This window comes from Alosa pseudoharengus, unplaced genomic scaffold (assembly GCF_046254945.1).
Source record: "Alosa pseudoharengus isolate Yale_2024_CS ecotype anadromous, Long Island Sound unplaced genomic scaffold, YU_APseudo_1.1 YU_APseudo_1.1_scf_62, whole genome shotgun sequence".
Classification (NCBI taxonomy): domain Eukaryota; kingdom Metazoa; phylum Chordata; class Actinopteri; order Clupeiformes; family Clupeidae; genus Alosa; species Alosa pseudoharengus.
In genome coordinates this window covers 258,843-268,465 of record NW_027468851.1, presented here as the reverse complement: position 1 = coordinate 268,465, position 9,623 = coordinate 258,843, and the positions used below count along the sequence as shown (strand labels likewise).

The 9,623-nt window shown below is 44.0% G+C and overlaps 1 long non-coding RNA gene across 1 annotated transcript; it reads left to right on the top strand.

Moving 5' to 3' along the window:
* The first annotated feature begins 7,269 nt into the window (after window positions 1–7,269).
* On the top strand, window positions 7,270–9,208 carry LOC143108707 (uncharacterized). Its single transcript, XR_012983777.1, has 2 exons — window positions 7,270–7,835; window positions 8,247–9,208. It is a non-coding gene; the product is annotated as an uncharacterized LOC143108707 (long non-coding RNA).
* The last annotated feature ends 415 nt before the right edge of the window (window positions 9,209–9,623 follow it).

Here is a 9,623-nt window from a genome sequence, read left to right as displayed (position 1 = left end):
GAAGGAGGCCCTTTGGCCTACACACGCTACAGCGTCACAAGACTGTCATAATGGATAGAACACAGAGCACTACATTAAACAGCGCTCCCGTAGCACAATGGACTAGACGTCGCTGAAGCATTGTGCCAGCGTCGCAGGTTGTAATCCTGCTTCATGACGTGACCACCGCGGTCTCCCGTTAATTTTACCGGTGTCCGGTAGCCTAGTCAATGCAATCGCGAATCGTGAGCGAGTGCAGGCCGGACAGGCGACCTCTTAAGAAGCCAATTGCGTGAATGTCTCTAATTGTTTGCTGTCTGTTTGTTGCCCTGTTTACTGAGGGCACTCATATTAACCACTGATATCAATTGCAACAGCCAGAGAAATAAAAATCATTTTTTACGAGAAGGAGGCACTTTGGCCTACACACGCTACAGCGTCACAAGACTGTCATAATGGATAGAACACAGAGCACTACATTAAACAGCGCTCCCGTAGCACAATGGACTAGACGTCGCTGAAGCATTGTGCCAGCGTCGCAGGTTGTAATCCTGCTTCATGACGTGACCACCGCGGTCTCCCGTTAATTTTACCGGTGTCCGGTAGCCTAGTCAATGCAATCGCGAATCGTGAGCGAGTGCAGGCCGGACAGGCGACCTCTTAAGAAGCCAATTGCGTGAATGTCTCTAATTGTTTGCTGTCTGTTTGTTGCCCTGTTTACTGAGGGCACTCATATTAACCACTGATATCAATTGCAACAGCCAGAGAAATAAAAATCATTTTTTACGAGAAGGAGGCACTTTGGCCTACACACGCTACAGCGTCACAAGACTGTCATAATGGATAGAACACAGAGCACTACATTAAACAGCGCTCCCGTAGCACAATGGACTAGACGTCGCTGAAGCATTGTGCCAGCGTCGCAGGTTGTAATCCTGCTTCATGACGTGACCACCGCGGTCTCCCGTTAATTTTACCGGTGTCCGGTAGCCTAGTCAATGCAATCGCGAATCGCGAGCGAGTGCAGGCGATCTTTTAAGAAGCCAATTGTGTGACTGTTTCTAATTGTTTGCTGTCTGTTTGTTGCCCTGTTTACTGAGGGCACTCATATTAACCACTGATATCAATTGCAACAGCCAGAGAAATAAAAATCATTTTTTACTGAGAAGGAGGGCCTTTGGCCTACACACGCTACAGCGTCACGAGACTGTCATAATGGATAGACAGCGTCGGCGTCAAGGGCGGGCCATAGGGGGCCAGGCCCGTCCAAACAGGCCAGTGTGCCCCCCCAACTGAGTTCTCTCCCTCACATAAAAAAATCTAAATATTATTATGCATGATTGAAATTAAATCCATATTGAACACTGATGTTGAACACTTACTACTCAAAATGAAACATGACATGTGTCAACTATGCTACTGTTGATTATGTGCGCAAACTGCGCGATGAAAAGGGATTCTGCACACTCGGACACCGTTGCAATGAGTGCCACCGATATATTTACCACGACTCCTGCAACGCCAAATGAGCATAAATCTCGATCAGTAGGGGTTTTAGACACTGCTGCATAAGAAATCCAGTAAAATGTCTCAAGATAGATCTGGGAATATAGGCCTAATGGAAAATACAAGGTTTTTCGTATGACCGCAGGATGACCCAAGCTGAATGCATGATCTGTTAATCTAAATTGCAGAAACCATAAAGGGCCAAACTGACATGTCGCATTTCCTATATTTTCCGATATTGTCCAGTGCTAATGATAAACTCGAGCAACGGAGATAGTGCTTTGGATCATGTAGGCTAGGACTACTTTAAGAATCGCCCTTTAGTGAGCGCAACACAGCACGGGTCTTAACCTGCTTTATCCAGAGGGAGACATTTTTGGAAGCAGTGACAAAAAGCCTATCATGGACCTGGCTGGGAAATGCGACAGTGGAGTCGGCATTCGTAGGCTATAGCCTGTCGCTGCAAGTACTTCTCCAAACTCAAAAACAGTAGACTTAAAAGTGGCAATAAAAGTGGACTGTCAGAGCAGCACAAAATACTAAGTCATGCCGAGTGTCCTGTTTCCTTTTAAACTTTCCATCACAGTTGGTGCATTTACCACTTCGTAAATGTGTTAGAATTTGTTCTGTAGGCTACTTTAAAGAACGTTTTGAGGGATCACATAGCCTATGTGCAATGTTGTGATATTATCAGTAGCCCTATGTGTAATTTGCTTTTGAGCAGGATCTTACAAGAACATTTCGAAATGAATGGAAAGACACAGTGAAGCCTATAGCCTAGGCTTGTTAGTGGTGAGTCTGTTATAGCCTATTTACTTGTATTGTAGCCTATGCAACGCTATTCTATTAAAATTCTATTATTCTAAACGTTGTGTGCTAGTTTATTCAACGGCTATGACCGCTATGTTCTTGCACTATTTCCCCCTTGATCATATTGATTCATGTATCCAAAAGGCTCGAAGGATGCTCTTTATTATATGGCAAAATAACGAATAAAAGTGAGGTGAGGTGCCCCCCCTGTCAGTGCTCATAGCCCCCCCACCAGTTGCTCTCTGGCGCCGACGCTGTGGATAGAACACCGAGCACTACATTAAACAGCGCTCCCGTAGCACAATGGACTAGACGTCGCTGAAGCATTGTGCCAGCGTCGCAGGTTGTAATCCTGCTTCATGACGTGACCACCGCGGTCTCCCGTTAATTTTACCGGTGTCCGGTAGCCTAGTCAATGCAATCGCGAATCGTGAGCGAGTGCAGGCCGGACAGGCGACCTCTTAAGAAGCCAATTGCGTGAATGTCTCTAATTGTTTGCTGTCTGTTTGTTGCCCTGTTTACTGAGGGCACTCATATTAACCACTGATATCAATTGCAACAGCCAGAGAAATAAAAATCATTTTTTACGAGAAGGAGGCACTTTGGCCTACACACGCTACAGCGTCACAAGACTGTCATAATGGATAGAACACAGAGCACTACATTAAACAGCGCTCCCGTAGCACAATGGACTAGACGTCGCTGAAGCATTGTGCCAGCGTCGCAGGTTGTAATCCTGCTTCATGACGTGACCACCGCGGTCTCCCGTTAATTTTACCGGTGTCCGGTAGCCTAGTCAATGCAATCGCGAATCGCGAGCGAGTGCAGGCGATCTTTTAAGAAGCCAATTGTGTGACTGTTTCTAATTGTTTGCTGTCTGTTTGTTGCCCTGTTTACTGAGGGCACTCATATTAACCACTGATATCAATTGCAACAGCCAGAGAAATAAAAATCATTTTTTACTGAGAAGGAGGGCCTTTGGCCTACACACGCTACAGCGTCACGAGACTGTCATAATGGATAGACAGTGTCGGCGTCAAGGGCGGGCCATAGGGGGCCAGGCCCGTCCAAACAGGCCAGTGTGCCCCCCCAACTGAGTTCTCTCCCTCACATAAAAAAATCTAAATATTATTATGCATGATTGAAATTAAATCCATATTGAACACTGATGTTGAACACTTACTACTCAAAATGAAACATGACATGTGTCAACTATGCTACTGTTGATTATGTGCGCAAACTGCGCGATGAAAAGGGATTCTGCACACTCGGACACCGTTGCAATGAGTGCCACCGATATATTTACCACGACTCCTGCAACGCCAAATGAGCATAAATCTCGATCAGTAGGGGTTTTAGACACTGCTGCATAAGAAATCCAGTAAAATGTCTCAAGATAGATCTGGGAATATAGGCCTAATGGAAAATACAAGGTTTTTCGTATGACCGCAGGATGACCCAAGCTGAATGCATGATCTGTTAATCTAAATTGCAGAAACCATAAAGGGCCAAACTGACATGTCGCATTTCCTATATTTTCCGATATTGTCCAGTGCTAATGATAAACTCGAGCAACGGAGATAGTGCTTTGGATCATGTAGGCTAGGACTACTTTAAGAATCGCCCTTTAGTGAGCGCAACACAGCACGGGTCTTAACCTGCTTTATCCAGAGGGAGACATTTTTGGAAGCAGTGACAAAAAGCCTATCATGGACCTGGCTGGGAAATGCGACAGTGGAGTCGGCATTCGTAGGCTATAGCCTGTCGCTGCAAGTACTTCTCCAAACTCAAAAACAGTAGACTTAAAAGTGGCAATAAAAGTGGACTGTCAGAGCAGCACAAAATACTAAGTCATGCCGAGTGTCCTGTTTCCTTTTAAACTTTCCATCACAGTTGGTGCATTTACCACTTCGTAAATGTGTTAGAATTTGTTCTGTAGGCTACTTTAAAGAACGTTTTGAGGGATCACATAGCCTATGTGCAATGTTGTGATATTATCAGTAGCCCTATGTGTAATTTGCTTTTGAGCAGGATCTTACAAGAACATTTCGAAATGAATGGAAAGACACAGTGAAGCCTATAGCCTAGGCTTGTTAGTGGTGAGTCTGTTATAGCCTATTTACTTGTATTGTAGCCTATGCAACGCTATTCTATTAAAATTCTATTATTCTAAACGTTGTGTGCTAGTTTATTCAACGGCTATGACCGCTATGTTCTTGCACTATTTCCCCCTTGATCATATTGATTCATGTATCCAAAAGGCTCGAAGGATGCTCTTTATTATATGGCAAAATAACGAATAAAAGTGAGGTGAGGTGCCCCCCCTGTCAGTGCTCATAGCCCCCCCACCAGTTGCTCTCTGGCGCCGACGCTGTGGATAGAACACCGAGCACTACATTAAACAGCGCTCCCGTAGCACAATGGACTAGACGTCGCTGAAGCATTGTGCCAGCGTCGCAGGTTGTAATCCTGCTTCATGACGTGACCACCGCGGTCTCCCGTTAATTTTACCGGTGTCCAGTAGCCTAGTCAATGCAATCGCGAATCGTGAGTTTCAGCTTTGCAACCATACTCCCCCCGGAACCCAAAGACTCGTGGTTTCCCGCACGCTGCCCGGCGGGTCATGGGAATAACGCCGCCGGATCGCGGGTCGGCATCGTTTACGGTCGGAACTACGACGGTATCTGATCGTCTTCGAACCTCCGACTTTCGTTCTTGATTAATGAAAACATTCTTGGCAAATGCTTTCGCTTTCGTCCGTCTTGCGCCGGTCCAAGAATTTCAACTCTAGCGGCCCAATACGAATGCCCCCGGCCGTCCCTCTTAATCATGGCCCTGGTTCCGAAAACCCACAAAATAGAACCGGAGTCCTATTCCATTATTCCTAGCTGCGGTATTCAGGCGTGCTGCGGCCTGCTTTGAACACTCTAATTTTTTCAAAGTAAACGCTCCGGGCCCCGTCGGACACCCAGCTAAGGGCATCCGGGGAGCGCCGGGAGGCAGGGGTACGGGACAGACGGTGGCACGCCTCGCGGCGGACCGCCAGCCCACTCCCGAAATCCAACTACGAGCTTTTTAACTGCAGCAACTTTAATATACGCTATTGGAGCTGGAATTACCGCGGCTGCTGGCACCAGACTTGCCCTCCAATGGGTCCTCGCCCATGGGTTTAGGATACGCTCATTCCAATTACAGGGCCTCGAAAGAGACCTGTATTGTTATTTTTCGTCACTACCTCACCGTGTCGGTAATGGGTAATTTGCGCGCCTGCTGCCTTCCTTGGATGTGGTAGCCGTTTCTCAGGCTCCCTCTCCGGAATCGAACCCTGATTCCCCGTTACCCGTGGTCACCATGGTAGGCGCCGAAAGTACCATCGAAAGTTGATAGGGCAGACATTCGAAAGACACGTCGCCGCCGCCGAGGGCGCGCGATCGGCCCGAGGTTATCTAGAGTCACCAAAGCGGACCGGGGGCACGAGGCCCCCGGATGGGTTTTTGGATCTGATAAATGCACGCATCCGCAGCCCCCCGTGAAGGGGGCCAGTCAGCGCTCGTTTGCATGTATTAGCTCTGGAATTGCTACAGTTATCCAAGTACGGGTGGGAGCGATCAAAGGAACCATAACTGATTTAATGAGCCATTCGCAGTTTCACTGTACCGGCCGTGTGCACTTAGACCTGCATGGCTTAATCTTTGAGACAAGCATATGTTACTGGCAGGATCAAGCAGGTAGCTGCTGGTAGCGAGCCCGACCCCCCGGAGCGTGGGGGCCTCAGGGCAGGCCTCCCCCGAGAGGGAAGCCCGCCCACGCGGGTGCTGGCAGCGTGGACAGAGGACCACGTCGTGTGGACCGGGAGGACTCGGAGAGTGCGCTTCGAGGCTGCCGCGGGACTTGGACGGAGCAGGGGGTTTTCAATAAAAAATGATTTGGACAATATCTGACATATTTTGAAATTTGTCAAAAATCTGTCTTTTGTCCTGACCCCGGACCTTATGTGAAAACTAAGAAAAACTGAAAAGTACTAAAAAAAATCAGACCAATTTTTTTTCACTTTTTTTGCCCTAGTTCATGCATTTCACATGTCTAGAAGTGAAATAAAAAATAATTTGGACAATATCTGACATATTTTGAAATTTGTCAAAAATCTGTCTTTTGTCCTGACCCCGGACCTTGTGTGAAAACTAAGAAAAACTGAAAGGTACTAAAAAAAATCAAACCAATTTTGTTACACTTTTTTGCACTAGTTCATGCATTTCACATGTCTAGACGTGAAATAAAAAATAATTTGGACAATATCTGACATATTTTGAAATTTGTCAAAAATCTGTCTTTTGTCCTGACCCCGGACCTTATGTGAAAACTAAGAAAAACTGAAAAGTACTAAAAAAATCAGACCAATTTTTTTTTACTTTTTTTGCCCTAGTTCATGCATTTCACATGTCTAGAAGTGAAATAAAAAATAATTTGGACAATATCTGACATATTTTGAAATTTGTCAAAAATCTGTCTTTTGTCCTGACCCCGGACCTTATGTGAAAACTAAGAAAAACTGAAAGGTACTAAAAAAAATCAAACCAATTTTGTTACACTTTTTTGCACTAGTTCATGCATTTCACATGTCTAGACGTGAAATAAAAAATGATTAGGACAATATCTGACATATTTTGAAATTTGTCAAAAATCTGTCTTTTGTCCTAACCCCGGACCTTATGTGAAAACTAAGAAAAACTGCAAGGTACTAAAAAAAAATCAGACCAATTTTTTTTCACTTTTTTTGCCCTAGTTCATGCATTTCACATGTCTAGAAGTGAAATAAAAAAGAATTTGGACAATATCTGACATATTTTGAAATTTGTCAAAAATCTGTCTTTTGTCCTGACCCCGGACCTTATGTGAAAACTAAGAAAAACTGAAAAGTACTAAAAAAAATCAGACCAATTTTTATTCACTTTTTTTGCCCTAGTTCATGCATTTCACTAGCCTGGGTGCCATTCCGAACTTAGTCCCGCCCACAACGTTTGAGGTCGGGAAGTTCGGTCTGGCATTGATCAATAGTGGCGCGAGTATCCTCGCCCAAATACTGGCGGGCCAATCAAATTGTCAGGGCGGGCTTTATACGATGATGGACAGATGCTCAACAGTAACGTAATCCACCACGTCACCAAAGAGCGTTTGGGTTGAATTCGTTTACAACAACGATGGCTGCCGCTGGAGAATTGAGATGTGTAGATTCTGCTATCAGGTCTGTTCTAGAATATATCGACAGCGAATTAATTTTAAAAGAGTAACAGAGTAACGGGATCAAGGCATTTGTTGATAAGAAAGATGTTTTTTGCCGAAGCAACTGAAATGGGCATCACGGCGATGCAACTCGGCGTGCAAGACGAGGTGGATATAGCCAGCGGTCGTTGCCAGATCCTTTTTTGAAGCCCGGAATCCTGGCTGCTGAACAACAAGTGGAGGGACATGCTAGGCTCCGATGTTTTTCAAGCCAACGTAATGGGTATCGTCGTGGACGAAGTTCATCTAACTTACAAATGGTAAGAGAGTCTAACTGTCTGACTTAGTAAATAACTCCCAATGTCGTGATATGAATCCCATGTTGTAAACATAGTAGCCTAGGTATCGTTGTACGTTCGCTAACTCAGACTTGGTACAATCATAACGTTAGTATGATTGTAGCGAACTAGCTGTTAAAACATTCTAATGTAGGTTACTGTTTTATTTCTATCAGTGGTCAGGCTGCAAAAGGGCAGAAGGGCATTTGGGTGTTGCTTTATGTACTCAAGCACCATACCCATATTGGTAGGCTAGTCACTGTACCCCTTATAAGTGATGTATTCTTTTTAGATGTCAGTACAGTCATTAAAAAGTACTAAATGATACTACTCATAATTTCTTATTTTTTACTGTTACTTATTGGTTGCTTTTTGTACTGCTATATATTCCAGGTACACCTGTGCTGACATTGACCGCTTCTGCTGATCGGGAATCCAGAGCCAGGGTTATGAAACAGCTTCAGATGGACAATCCAATAAATTTGGCCCTGAGCCCAAACAGAACAAACATCAGAGTGGGTCTGATTAAAGTACCTGGCCATACACTGGAGTGCCTACACTGGATTGTGAGGGATGTTAGTACAAAGCTTGACCCAGCAGTTAAGACGGTACTTTAATGGAGTCACTAGTTGTCTGCGGAAAGCTTTGTACTGCCATTTTGAGGAACACACCACATCTGTTGATATAGGACATCTGTGCTGCACTCACTGCCATTCTGTTTGTTCTTGTGAACCTGAAGGTTGTGGGGAGCTAATCCCCAAATATGAACACTTTCAAGGGGAGGTTTCATCACACCACAAACACAGAATAGTCACACCTAAGGGCACACTTTTGATCAGGGAACTGTTATAAACTTACAGGAGTAGTTTACTTCAGGACCATAAAAACATGCCACTTTACACAGTCGACACAGCCTGCACTGGTTTTGGAGATGAACTCATTGATCAGTTTTAGAACAGTGCACACAGATATTTGACCTGGACTTCATTATCCATAATCTCCCTACATACAAGCTGGAACATGCAAAGGAGATACTATGAATTATGCATGAGGTTTTTGATGACATCGAACAGAGTCAAACTAATTTGTTTGATGACTGTGTTGTTCAGGATGACCGTGTTCAGGTTGACATGGATTACACTGGTTACTTTGATGACGAGGATGAGGATGATAAGATACAATCATCCCCAAGTAACTTGGAATCAGGCTTGTCAATGTTGAAGATCTCAGGCTAGCTTCAAATTCAGGCTCAAATTTGTAGCTTCAGGGTCCTGTTGTTGTGCAAATGCCTTTTTTTTTTTACCTCTGTTACATTAATATTTTTGAATAAAATTAAAATGGTTTATACTTCTCTACTGGTGGGTGATGTTTCTGCATTTAAAGACAAACAATAAGACATGTCAATAAAGATTTTTAATATCTACACATAATAGGTAATGTTTGAAGATATACGCTGAACTTTGAACATACAACCAATAAGAAAACACAAAAATGTTTTCAAGAATGTGGATACTACTAAACTATTATATGAAAACAATTATTTACATTGTCATTTACGAAAACAATATTTACAAATTACCATCACCATTTACATTTCACATTTACTTAATTATTTAAATAGGCACATTTTGCCAGTCCATTATTTTCTCCTGGTAATTCAGCTTTGCCAATAAGTTTCTCTTGAAATTCGGGAATGCATGAGACTGCCTGCCTGGGTGATTTTTGTTGGGAAAGTTGTGTCTCCCTGAAAACGTTTACCAGTGTTAAAAC